General features: G+C 45.1%; 1 protein-coding gene across 50 annotated transcripts in view; it reads right to left on the minus strand.

Annotated features, from left to right (window-relative positions):
- Window positions 1-13,958, minus strand: part of TRDN (triadin) — a 1,596,486-nt gene that overhangs the window by 1,458,200 nt on the left and 124,328 nt on the right. The gene's annotated exons all lie outside the window — the stretch shown is intronic.

The raw sequence follows: 13,958 nt of genomic DNA on the forward strand, positions 1-13,958 counted from the left end.
CTCATCATCTGCGAGTTTGGGGTCATATATCTCCTTTTTACCCATTGAAGACAACTTCTCAAAGCTCCTAACAGATCTGGGACTGATAGACTTACCATGTTAGAGGGACTGTGAGGGGCCTGTGGCACCACTGACTTGCCTACGCCTCTGGCAATTTATCAAAGGTCCATATGCCATGTGTAATGAGTCTGCAGCAAACCCGTCCTCTGCTATTTTTGCACTCTTATAGCACCAGCTATCCATCCAATCCCCTGCTTAGACTACATATGTTGTCTTTTCACCTTATTAATGTTTCCAACAGCCCCCCCACCTAGCCAACACCTTTTATGGACTCACCTTTACATCCAAAACACATGTTAATGCATTGTTGTGCTTACTCTTGCTTTCATCCAACCAGATCCTTAACCCACACTTGGTGTCTTTTTGATGTATAAAACCAGTCATCCTACTCCTGCTGACATCTCAAGGACACCTTCCCCCATAAGACATTCCACTTCTCACCTTTTCATACTTTCTTTCTCTCACACTTCAAGGTCATTCTGCCTATCTGACAAATCTCATGGGCACAGGGCAGTGTGTCCACAGTGCAATAGCCCCCTGGGGATGGTACACCAGGGTAGGATCACATGAGAAAGGAACCCCCTTCCGGGATTAGGGACGACCATTGCCAGAGAATGCGGTATTCCTCAGCTTTGATAGACCATCCCTCCTTCCCCAAGCCAAACTCTCCTCTCCGATGCCCAATCAGAGCCAAGATATTTTCTTGTGTGGTCAACCAACCTGCTAGGTTAGACCTGACTGATGACACTGAAGATAACAACTGTTTCCCAAACAACTCCAATTCAAATACTGTGAAGAAGAAGATGACCAGGAGTAGGATGATCAGTCGAGACAGCCACAGTGAACGGTCTAGTCTATCACCACATTTGACTGGCCAAGTGAAATACAAATCTGTAGAGGAAAACCAACGTTGAGAGAGCTATCCTCCGACGAGGAACCCTGGGAGACACCGCCCGGCAAACAGAGGACTGCAGCAGGAGTGCAGAAGTAATCCAAGCAATGGGAGCTAATTGACAGGCTGCCCGTGCAAACCTCTGGGCACCATACAATCTGGCAAGCCACTTGAAAGCAAGGCCCCATCCCGAGAAGGGAGACAAGACTGGCAGAGCAACTGTCACTGAGAGGAGGAACCCGAGCGCAAGATGACCGGCAAGGATGCTGATGACTGCAGAGAATGCCTGAACCTGCCGGATCCTCAGAGGGAAACACTACTGCTCAGAGGATGGGAGCCAGAGCAACAGGTACGTGGATAGAAGGCGAGGTGCTGGGGGTCTGTGAGGAATCAGGGAATGGCTGCAGAACACAAGGTAAGAGGGTCTTGGACCCACACCTATATGGGAGTGAGATAACAAAGGGTCTGGAACCCTAAGAGAAGCAGAGTCATTACAGAAGGGAGCTTATGCTTGGCGGGAGAGTGACTAAAGCCATTGCAACAGAGCATTGTGAGCCTGGGACCCGCAATCATATGAAAGCAAAAGGACAAGAGGGTGTGGGACTCTATGAGATGCAGAGACAGTACATAAGGGAACATATGCTTGGCAGAAGCGTAAAACAAGCTATTGCAACAGAACATTGTGAGTCCGGGACCTACAGTCATATGAGAGATAAAGAATAAGAGGGGCTTGGACCATGAGAGAAACAGAGACGGACCACAAGAAGGCATAGTGCCTCATTACGAGTACGAAGACAGCCATGCCTTTTATCAGGGCATGGCTGCCTCCATACCGGGTTCCAGTACCGGGTTCTGTGAATGAGGAATTACCGGGTCATTCCGACCTTGGAGGACCCGGTAATTCCTCATGCACAAACCATTCCCATTTGAGCCCCCATAGGGCTCAAATGGGAATGGGGATGGAGCTAATAATGGGCCCGTTAATAAGGGTCCGGTTATTAGCTCCTTGGTCCCCTCGCGGGACCCGGAAAGAACGTCTGGGTTTACCAGACATCTGTTCCAGGGCACGCTAAGGGAACCTTGTAATCAAGCATCCGTAATGAACAGTGCTGGTCCCGTACCAGCGCCCTTCATTACGGGAGCGCAAGCCTCGTCGTGAGGCCCATGGACTTGGAGGAGAGTGAACCAAGCTATTGCAAAAATGCATTGCGAGTCTGGGATCCACACCCACATGAGAATTTGAGAATAGGAGGGTCTGAGACCCTGAGAGCAAACAAGACTGATCAGAAGACAACCTATACCTGGCAGGAGAGAATACCAGGTTGCTATAATACAATACTGCGAGTCTGAAACTTGCACCAATTGGAAATCATAGGTGTACAGTGAAGTGCATCCAAGAAGATACAGGGTCTGGGACCCAAGGAGATAAAGAGAGGAACAGTAGAAACAGAAGAAATCTAAGGAAAAGGAGCAATCCCCTAATCCTTATAGCTCAGCACTGTGAAATATGTATTATGTTATTTTGATCACCAGAGCCACTTCATGCTGCAAGCGAACATCCTTACACATTTTGTTTAGTTTATTAGTGTTAACACCAGAAGTAGGTATTTGGGACATGACAGTGACAGACATTTATTTTATTTGACATCCTGACAGTTTCTCTTGTTTTCTTTGAGGCAGGGAAACCCCTCTAGCTTTCGGGAAAGAGAGGCCGTTTTTCCCACCCCTTTTTTGGTAAATACACGTTTATAGCCAAAACTATGCCACGGTTGTGTCTGAGACTTACTTCTGCACCCTTACACTAATTTAATATTGTGGTCCAGTATTTTCTCTCTCTTCCCCACATTTCATTGCTCTTGCATTCCTGAATTCACATAATGCTTCCACTAGCAATGGGGGCAGACCTCTGTGCCCTTTTATTCTCTCTATCTTCCAGCTTTGGCTCCTGCCTTTCATTTACTACTAACCCACCCTAAGGTAACACTCCCTTTACAATATTTGCTTTGTAATCCTCATTTGTACAGATTATCTCGGAAAAGAATGGGATTTTGAACGTGAATGCCACGTTTTTACAGCACTACTATTTTATGTACAATTACTACTTGTTCCCAAGCCAGAATAAACGTGCACATTAATTTGTGCATTGGCTTTCTAGAAATATTACGGTAGCACTAATACTAAAAATGTATTTCCAAAGTCCTTATAAAATATCGTGCTAAAACCTCGCTCAGGTACTTTTCAACACTCTGTTTTTTACATCATACATATATCTGATCTCCAAGCAAAGGCTTTGTCTTTTTTGTAATGTGAGTTTTGTTTTATCTTGCATGCTGCATCACTAAGATAAAATACGAATTGAAGTTGTCCTCAGGCATCTCCACCTGTAAACCTGTGCCCAAATATTCATCTGTACCGCAAATTAGCTGGTTTTTCACTGTTTTGGGGGATTAGGATTTGACCCAAACATATACAAATTTGAATGGAAGGTTCTGATTAGCTCATGACAATTTAATACTGATTAAATGTTGCTGTAAACATTGGGCTGTAGAGGTCATACCTTTTCCGACGAGCACATGTTCAAAGCAAAGTATACAGTTAACAGAATAGGTCAGACTCCTGCCAGGGATGCTCACAGAAAGAAACACGTGTAAATAATGAATGGCTTGCACCTGGCTGTTTCTTTAATATATAAATCATATAAACTCTTTGTTTGGAGACGAACACTAATTGTAATCTTTAAAGAAAAGACATAACCACATTCAGAAAAAAGTAATAATAATGAAAAATGTGTAGAGGATAGATTTTGTTCATTTCTTTGGGAAATGCACAGGTCTTCTAATTCACAAACTCTTTGAATAGGGCACATCATGTTTGTGTGCAAGTGATGCGATATTCTAGCACATCTCATCAATAGGACAAACACATGGGGCCTCATTACACGGACAGCGGTGGACCACGGTGCTATTAGCACCTTGGTCCATACCGGTAAAATACCGGCACCGCCTTGGTGGAAAGGGGAATTACCGCCCTATTCCAAGGTTGGTGGGGCGGTAATTCCCCCTTCCCCCATTGCCCTTCCCCATTCCCATTTTTGCCCCATAGGGCATAATGGGAATGGGGAAGGTGCTAATTACGGCACCGCAAATTGCGGTACCGTAATTAGCTCCCTGGTCCCTTTGCGGGTTGGTTTTTAACGCCTGCAAAAAGCAGGCGTTAAATTCCCCAACCCGCAAAGGGACCTCGTAGTAAGGCGGTAAGGTTTTACCGGTACCGGTAAAATACCGGTACCGGTAAACCCTTACCGCCGTCCGTGTAATGAGGCCCATGGTTTGGGAAAACACTTCTTAATGTAAACGTTATGTGTTTTTTCCCATGTAAAGAGCTCAAAATGTTGCAATATTGCCTAACTAAATGGTATTCCTTTAGAGAATGTCAGAATCTACATCATGAATGTTTTACACATGACTGACTCTGCCTCAGCCATACTGGCCTTTTTGATGTCGTAGACCTGCATCTATGGACTATCCCTATTATTAACCTCAGTAGTCCTCATAGAAGCAAACTCAGCATGATGAAACATCATGCACCACCAATGCTAGTCTGATTTCTCTTGGGGTTTTCCGAGGTCCGTATGAATTCCCTATGTTTTAATGTTGTATATCTATATCATACTCAATGTGTCTATGTCTGAATGATGAAAAAGAGACCCAGCTGTGCCTGGCGTGTGCCTGACTCATCTGGTGTGGCATGCACTCTTGTAATTCCCCAACTCATATATACTAATTTGATCAATTTCAGGAGGATGAAATGTATGTTCTTCTTACCGATATTCAAACCTGGGACAAACAGGTAACACAAAGATCCCTGCAGAAAGGGATTTAATCTACTGGGCTATCTTACGGCACAAAGCAATGTGCTGGTTTACTTGAATAACCTACAACACTCACAAATGCACAACACTATATTTCTTTCTGCTAGCCCCCTACCCATCCTAAATAAATCCCATCAATTCACCTGACTTTTCTCTCACTTCCTGAAGCCATTTCAATCATATTGTGTATATTTCTCCTCACAATTATGCCAAAAACAACACAAACCTCTCCTGAAATTTCCCAAAGATCTATGGCTTTTAAAGATTTAGGCTGGAAGACAAATCTGTGGGAACTTGCAAACTCATCGAAGATTCATCGGCACCTGTGGATCATGTTGGACACAGTTTGCCCAGGCGTACCAACTGACCCAATGCCCCAGTTTATATCCAAACTGTCACTCTGCCTTTAGCTGTGAGAAAATAAAAAAACAAGGAGGCCATGGAATTCATATAGCAGGGTTGAGGAATACCATATTTGAATCTGGAAATGCAGTCATTGCCACATACATTTTAATCTTCGGAGGCATGCCATATGCCAAAAGTCAGGAAGGGCGTCGGCAAGTCATGCGAAGTAAACAGAACGAGGGGCTAGGAAGCTCCAAAGTAATGGAAGAATGAAATGCACCAGGAAAAGGGCCTACTGGTTATGGTTGGTAACCATGACCAGTAGGCACATATAGGGTGTCTTTGAGGTGCCGTGAGCATGGCCAAAGCTATTGTGCAAGCAGAGTGCCCACTGGACATGGCAACATGCCCTGTGGGAACAAAGGATGTCTTGGACACATCTGGCATGGCTTTTGGCCATATACTTGCAAAGTATCAACTGGGCATGGCCTCTAGCATGTTAAGTTAGCAAGGTGGGTGGCCTGGAAGTAATAGAGTCATAGTCAAAAGCTATGCCTTTGGCAATTTGTAAATGGGTGTGGCAACTGAAGACTTCTGAAGGCAGGCCCCAGGTATAGGGCCTCATTACACGGTAGGCGGTAAGGGTTTACCGGTACCGGTAAACCCTTACCGCCTTACTACGAGGACCCTTTGCGGGTTGGAGAATTTAACGCCTGCTTTTTGCAGGCGTTAAAAACCAACCCGCAAAGGGACCAGGGAGCTAATTACGGTACCGCAATTTGCGGTGCTGTGATTAGCACCTTCCCCATTCCCATTATGCCCTATGGGGCAAAAATGGGAATGGGGAAGGGCAATGGGGGAAGGGGGAATTACCGCCCCACCAACCTTGGAATAGGGCAGTAATTCCCCTTTCCACCAAGGCGGTGGTGGTATTTTACCGCATGGACCAAGGTGCTAACAGCACCTTGGTCCACGGCCGTCCGTGTCATGAGGCCCATAGTGTCCACACGGCATGACTGCATTACACAGTAGACAAAAGGGGCGGCTTTGAGGTGCCATTGGCAATGTGAGCACTGTGGGTCTGAGCAATTGCCATCTGGAAAGGGTGTAGGAGCCCTGGCTTTTTTATGTTTATTCAATAATAGAATGATGCAGGTAATTCCATCCCTGCAAGGGAAACCTGCTAATCACATTCCCCTTTCATAGGCTCCATGCAAAACCATAGTGTGTTCTTGAGCCCTGCTGCCTCAGTATCTAGATTTGCAGCACCTGCTCTACCAACGGTACAGTCAGAGCAGGGTCAAAGGTCACAGGTGCCCTCTTGACAGCTGCAGTGACATCCAAGTCTCTGCAGCACAAGGGGGCACATTTAAAATATGCATTCCTGCCCCAAAAACTGCATAACTCTGAAGATCCAGTCCAAGTGGCATGGTAAACTGTAAAAATAAGTTGAATCTGAGTTAGGGCATGGTAGCCAGCATCTCTCAGAGTTATCCCAGCCACATTAAATGGATATCCCACATGTGTCAGTCCTGTTGGCCCAGATTAGCTGTGGTAGAATGATGTGTATTCCTTCCGGACAAGGCCTAGCCCTGTCAACTAGCAGGACTGTAGCCTTGGGGGATTAGTTATCTTTGGTTCTTAGTAAGGGCATGTAACAACCTTTCTCCATGGACAGACAATCCACAGGAAGGGACACACCCATTCACAGAGAGAAAGGCCTTGCACCACGGTGCTGCATTTCTAAGAGACTTTGTTCCCAGGGAGAAGGGAAGGGATGGGTTAGAGGAGACAGAGGAAATCTGTTCAAACGAAAGAGACTTCCACTATCTTGAATCTTTCTGCTTTTCCTGTTGCCTCTACTTTCTCTGGAGCAAAGCACTTTGGATGTGACATCAGAAAGGCAAAGTCCACACATTTCAAGAGCAGGGGTTGGACACCTAAAGCAGGCTAGCTTTAGTCCAATGACCTGGAGAATTTTGCCCATAAAAAGGGGTCTCCTACCACTTATTTGAACCATCTCACTAATTACTATCCTGAAGAAGACTTTGTTGACCCTCCTGGGAGAGCGGTCCTTTCAAAAGTCCTCCATTTGTGAGGTGAAGGCAGGTGTTTCAAGGCAAAGGTGCCCCAGTCATCATTAGGGGTGAACGCTGATGCTGGCCAATAAATATGTCTCACTGCCTGCCACCATGTTGTCTAGGACTTTACTATGTTGCAGGTTCCCTGAAACGTTGTGCTAGCCTCCCTTGTGTTTGATATCCCAAGAAGAAGACTGACATTTACCCTTGAGACCCTGGAGAGGGAATCACAGCACCAGGATGCCAAACCGATGATGACCTGCTCCGAGCCATGATTCAAGTGCGCATAATGCAGAGCAATCTAGCAGGACCCGTCAGCACTGGCCTTTGGCATCCATTGTTCTCTGGACCACCATCCCCTGTTTGACTCCTTTCACCATCGCACCATGCCAGCTGAAGCATGCTGTCGGCTTGGCTCGAACCACAAAGTACCGCTGACTTGCCTTGCTCGACCCACCGTCTGAGACACCAGCTTCTTCCTTGCTATTTCTGTGAATTGAACCTGTTTTTTCCCGAACAGTGACCTCCGAGCATCCGCATCATACTGACTCGGCTGCACATCTTGTTACCAGCTCGACTGCCGTTGATCCTCAACTGACGTTGATCCTTGACCGCCGACCCGAACCTGTTAACTGCCCGATCTGCACAGCTTGAGTAGACGCTTTGAGAACACAGCTTCCTTCCATTCGACAATGTCTCGATGCCAGCCTGCCATTGGATCATCGCGACTGCCCGGTCTACAACCCGATTCGACGCCGCTCTTGACACTGAGAAACCTGGTTCGGTGCCGTTGAATCCCCAAGACCTTTGAAAATGTAATATCAACCAATATCAGCCCGATTGGTCAATCCTTGGTCCTAGTGACTGGAAAGAGCATGTTAATCCCTTTTGCCACCTCAAGAACAAATCCTTTGAACAGTGTAGTCTTTGATTGCCTTGTCTCCCCCTGTCTCAATACCCAGAGTGCAGAATCTATTCTATCTTTTATTCTCTGGTCTTTTTACAGGGTTGGGTTTTTACAGTGTGCTCTATTTAGTTATTTCTGAACAGGGTGTGTTTGATTAAAACATATATTTTTTATAGAATCTTGATTGGACCTTCCTTTATTTCAGATTGTTATACTTCGCTCTGTTGGTTGCTACTGAATCGCAGTCACACCTTTCTTGATAATATAGCATTCCCTCAGCCCACATTACCAAAAAAGGCAAAGGTGGGGTATATCTCTTAACTCTGCCTGTTTTACCTTTCTAGTTGTTTTGGCTCTTGCTTTGTAGCAGTGTGAGGGATGAGTGGGTGTTTTAGCCTGTACTCACCCTTGTACTCCTGCAGGGCAGATGTGAATTTGTCAGAATGGGCATGTCAGCGTATATCATTAAAAGTAATCAAAAATCAGCATCGCCAGAACAATAAATCAAATGAACAGCAGGAAAGGACATTGGCGGTTATGCTGCAGTGGGGGAAACAATTAAAAAACACATCAAAACTTAATAATTGTTGTTATGCAGTGCAAAACTGCTCCCATTTATTTTGGCTCACTAGAATATTCAAAACTTCCAGACCACTAATTCAAAATATTCCAAATTCCAAATATAAGCACAAAAGGGCCTTCATGTTTTGGCAGTAGAAATACCCACTTTCAGCTGACAGTGACATTTGTCGAAAGGCAGATAACACCCACCAAGTGGCTAAAATAATGCACTGCTGTGGCCTATTTGTCCAGGCCATTGCCAATTGCTCTATGTTGTTTTCAAATACACACTAGGGGCCTCATTACACGGTAGGCGGTGGACCAAGGTGCTATTAGCACCTTGGTCCATGCCGGTAAAATACCGGCACCGCCTTGGAGGAAAGGGGAATTACAGCCCTATTCCAAGGTTGGCGGGGCGGTAATTCCCCCTTCCCCCATTGCCATTCCCCATTCCCATTTTTGCCCCATAGGGCATAATGAGAATGGGGATGGTGCTAATTACAGTACCACAAATTGCGGTACCGTAATTAGCACCCTCGTAGTAAGGCGGTAAGGGTTAACGGTCACCAGTACCATTACCGGTGACCGTTAACCCTTACCGCCTTCCGTGTAATGAGGCCTTAGATGTTTTTTAAAGACATTAGTGGATTTGCACAAAATGAAAGGAAAATAGCACTAATTATCTTGAAGGCTATATTTGACAGGTGGACAGAAATGGGTACATTTTCCCATTCTTGCTTATGATGATAATGGCCAGCATCAACCATCTTTCCTGTGTGAACCAGTCATCGAAGAGGTATCGGAATGGGTGCATTTATGAGTCCAGGTCAATGATGACATCCTATGGCCCGAACCAGCTCCTCTACGCTACAAATATCCGGCCTGAATATGTGTGTTATGATTGAAGTACCTGCTGCATGGCAAGGCTTCATAGTCTGAACATTCCCATTAGGCATATGATACTTACCTCTTGTGGGCTTCTTATTTTATATCTCTCTGAAAGGCTGAACTGATAATAACATGTAAACAAAACTGAAAGAGAGCATCAGTGGTGAGAATCAAACCCAGCACTCATAACTGCTTCCTTCCCCGTGTGGGGTGTGTTCTAGCCTGAAGTCCACCAACGTTCTGCCTATCACATGTACCCAAGCATCTAGGCATCCGCGAAAGGGGTACTAGTATGGTGGGCACAGGGATGCATGTGAGAGAATGATACCTATTGAATGACTAGGTGACACGAAGTAGTGAAACGCTATGCCGCACCTCTTCATGCTGTTTTGGCTGCAACTTACAAGATGTAGCAAGAAAAAGAGTGTGATGTTCAAATGTTTCTATCTAGAACAAAATCTGCAGAATATACAGAATATTTTTCGAAATGCCCCTCTATTTCTGTAGTTTGCTTCAATTGGTTTGTGGTGCAAGCACAGGCGTAGGCAGGTTAGGGCCTGAGCGGGCAAGGCCCACCCAAAATCTGCACATGCCCACTCAGCAGCACTGTATGGGCATTTACAGGGTGTTCATGTCAATAAGGTAGGCCCATTAGCTTCAGGCCCCACTTGTTAGGCAATACTGGCTACTCCTCTGGGTGCAAGAATTCATGTTTACATCTGTGCTATCTATATGTGTTGGGTAAAAGCAGGTGGAGATATTCCTGGTCATATTTTTCACAGTTATAGCTTTTTGTAGCATGATGCTGCTTTAAGGTATTGTAGTCCTATCTGTACATTTCATACTGATATGTATCATGTGTGTGAGTGTGTGTGTAGCATTTTCATATTTGAACACTTGGGTGCATGCATATATGTGCGTGTGTGTGTGTGCGTGTGAGCGTGCATGCGTGCGTGTGTGTGTGCGTGTTAATGCGTGTGTGAGGGTAGCTATCATGCGTTCAGAACAGGCATGATTGATTCGTCTCCGAAACATGTTAAATCGGTTCTCTCACAGAAGTTGTCTCTGCAAATGTACTGTATTCCTTAGGCTTTGCATAATCTAGTACTTAACATAGACTCAGGATTGGCTGAATCCTGTCATTTGAAGTCCCCCTCTCCCTCATTCACCCTCTAGAAGGATTGTACCTTTTTCCAGATATGTAATTTTGATTTTCTCTTTTCCTGATTTGCTAGTTTAACACTTAGGACAGTGTAAAGGATTCCGCTTCAAATCATCATTTTAGGTCTAGTGCTAGTGTATGCCTTGGACTGTATAGATGGGCCTTTGGGGCTCAGTCAACTATAACATATTGCTAATTGGTTAATTGCATAGCACATTTGTGTTTGTTGCTTTGCTTCATGGCTCTCTGATTAAGGCATCTTGATGTTAAGCAGTGTGTATCCCCTTAAGTAAAAAAATAATTCTTGGTATTAGAGGAGTGTGAGGGTGAGTGAAGGCAGCACCGGCGATATATTTAATGTTATATTTCCTTTGTATCAGAAGATTATGGTCTATTGTTAATCATTTGGAAATTAACACATTGTAAGTCACATAACAGCGCAAGTGACTGTAGTTCACAGACCTGTGACAAGACACTGTATGTGACAAGACACTGTATGTATGTATGTGTGTGTATGTATTTATGGGATTTATAGACGGCAAGCCCAGCTGTAAAGCAACGAAGAGCAATACATATGGGATGCAGGGTTACTGGTAGGGTACTGGGGTGGAAGAGGAGCGGGAATGGGTAGGATCTCTGAAGAGGGGGCAATCAACGATTGGCAAGATGCTCTCTGAAGAGTGGGGTCTTCAGGTCTTTCTTGAGTGTATGATGGAGGTGGCAAGATTTGTTCTGCCTCCCATTTTGTTTCTGAATCCCGAAGTGAGTGCTCTGTGTTCAGGTACATGGAGCTTTGGAAATGTGTCATTTCACTATAAAGTCTGTACCATGTAACCTCCCTGTGCTACAATTTCCAACTATGGATCTTGTCCCCCCTCTCCAGCTATGAAAGCTATTTAACCCCTTGTTCACCCCTTGAGCTGGTGCATTGGCAATGGAAGCCCATCATCAGCATTGCACACTCAATCTTAATCTTAATGTGTGTGTGTGTGGGGCGGTCTGTGTCTACGTACGTGTGTATGTAGTTAAATGCATATAAAAACATCAGTGTTGCCTATGTATTTTCTGTGTGTGTGTACATGGGTGCAGATTGCATGTGCATAGGTACCTGTTTGGAATTCATTGTATGTGATGGTAGTACCTGGGAATACTATTAATTAAATAATGTATCTTGTTTAACACACTCAATACTGGAGACCAGTCTCTAAGTGTGGGCCCGGGATTCAAACCTGTGTTTCTCTGTGTTGTCTTGTGTCTAAGAAAAATGTGTTGCCCCATAGCTACTCTCCTCTTAAGATATAACCCCACCACAGCATATTATAACTACATGTCAATGTTAATGAAGTGCCAATGAATAGTATGTCAATTCCAGAAATGTTGGGGGTAGTTCACATGTGTATAATGCAATTTTGGCCATTGTTATGTGAGGAACTGGGTATATGATGCTAATGCCATCATTATGTTATGATATGATAGGTTATTTAAAACACACTTAATAACCCGAGGTTTCTAAGCGCGGACCCTGGCGATCGAACCTGTGTTGCTCCATGTTGTCTTGCTTCCAAGGCGAGCACATTGCCGCTGAGCTATCGTCCCGAGACTATGGGCCTCATTACACGGATGGCGGAAAACCATGGCGCTATTAGCGCCATGGTTCATGCCGGTAAAATACCGGCACCGCCTTGGCGGAAAGGGGAATTACCGCCCCATTCCAAGGTTGGCGGGGCGGTAATTTCCCCTTCCACCATTGCCCTTCCCCATTCCCATTTTTGGCCCATAGGGCTCAATGGGAATGGGGAAGGCACTAATTACGGTACCGCAAATTGCGGTACCGTAATTAGCTCCCTGGGTCCCTTTGCGGGTTGGTTTTTAACGCCAGCAAAAAGCAGGCGTTAAATCCCCCAACCCGCAAAGGGACCTCGTAGTAAGGCGGTAAGGATTTACCGGTACCGGTATTTTACCGGTACCGGTAAATCCTTACCGCCATCCGTGTAATGAGGCCCTATGTGTTAGTACATGGTTGTTTTACGGCAGCATCTAGACATTTGTTGGCAATACTTGGCATATAAGTGTTGTGTAACCATCTGTCTACAAACTCATGCATATGTTTAGAATATGTGGTTTTTCAAAGTTAATATATTAAGGGGCTGATTCATGGAATTATTTGCGCCGAAAAATGGGGATTTGTGCACCATTCTGCCCGCAAATCCCCATTTGTTAAACAGGGATTTGCAGGCAGAATGGCGCACAAATCCCTGTTTTTTGGCGCAAATAATTCCATGCATCAGCCCCATAATCTGTTCATTCACAAGTGCACATTGCCATGAATCCATCCAATTAAAGACATATACATTCCACAACCTGTGCATCTGCGAACCTACACTCAGCTACTCATATGCCTCATTATATAACACATGTCATTTTTATGGACGCAAACACAGATCTACTGGCCACATCTTCAATATTCTGTCTATTCCAGAGGTCTGCTTCTGAGCTATAGAGACCACTTCGCTTCTCGGTGGCATATATTGAGTGCTCGGTTTATTTCTGTGTGGTCAGTTAATGTATTGTGCTGGATTCTCATGGGGACATATTGATTACCGCAATCAGCTTGTGGCAGCCACAGCTTGCCTGATGTGCCATTTTCTGGAGGCCATTGTGGGCTACTCACTTTAGCAGTCTGAATCATCTAGAGTTTGGTCAATTCTGGTGTATTCACGTGGGTGCCTTTGCGCATGTGAGTTATCTGCTGGTGCCTCATTTAAGTGCAACACACTTTTCTCTGGCCATGACTGCCCTTCCTCGTCCATTTATATCTATAGTGGATCCATAGTGCAAGGTGAAATTACTCCATGAGAATATACAAAAGAGGATTCCAGGGCCAGGAGCATTGAACATGCAAATGGCTAGCTCCGTCCTTTCATCTCTTACCATTGCACACCAAGCCTTCAAAAATGACCCCCACCATCCTCTCACTGTCGTTTACATATAGGAGGAGGAGAAGAATGACATGGAGGAATAGGCGGTAGATAATTCTGATGAAGATGCATCTAAGGATTGTGCTGCTGGTGCCAAAAGCACACCAGGGCCTTCCACATTCCACATAGACATCACTGCTAACACTGAATCCATTGCTGCCAACAAGGCCACAAACTTCATCATCACTACCACCACCAGCGTTGTGATTTCAG

Source organism: Ambystoma mexicanum, chromosome 4q (assembly GCF_040938575.1).
Source record: "Ambystoma mexicanum isolate Mex_15411 chromosome 4q, UKY_AmexF1_1, whole genome shotgun sequence".
Taxonomy (NCBI): Eukaryota; Metazoa; Chordata; class Amphibia; order Caudata; family Ambystomatidae; genus Ambystoma; species Ambystoma mexicanum.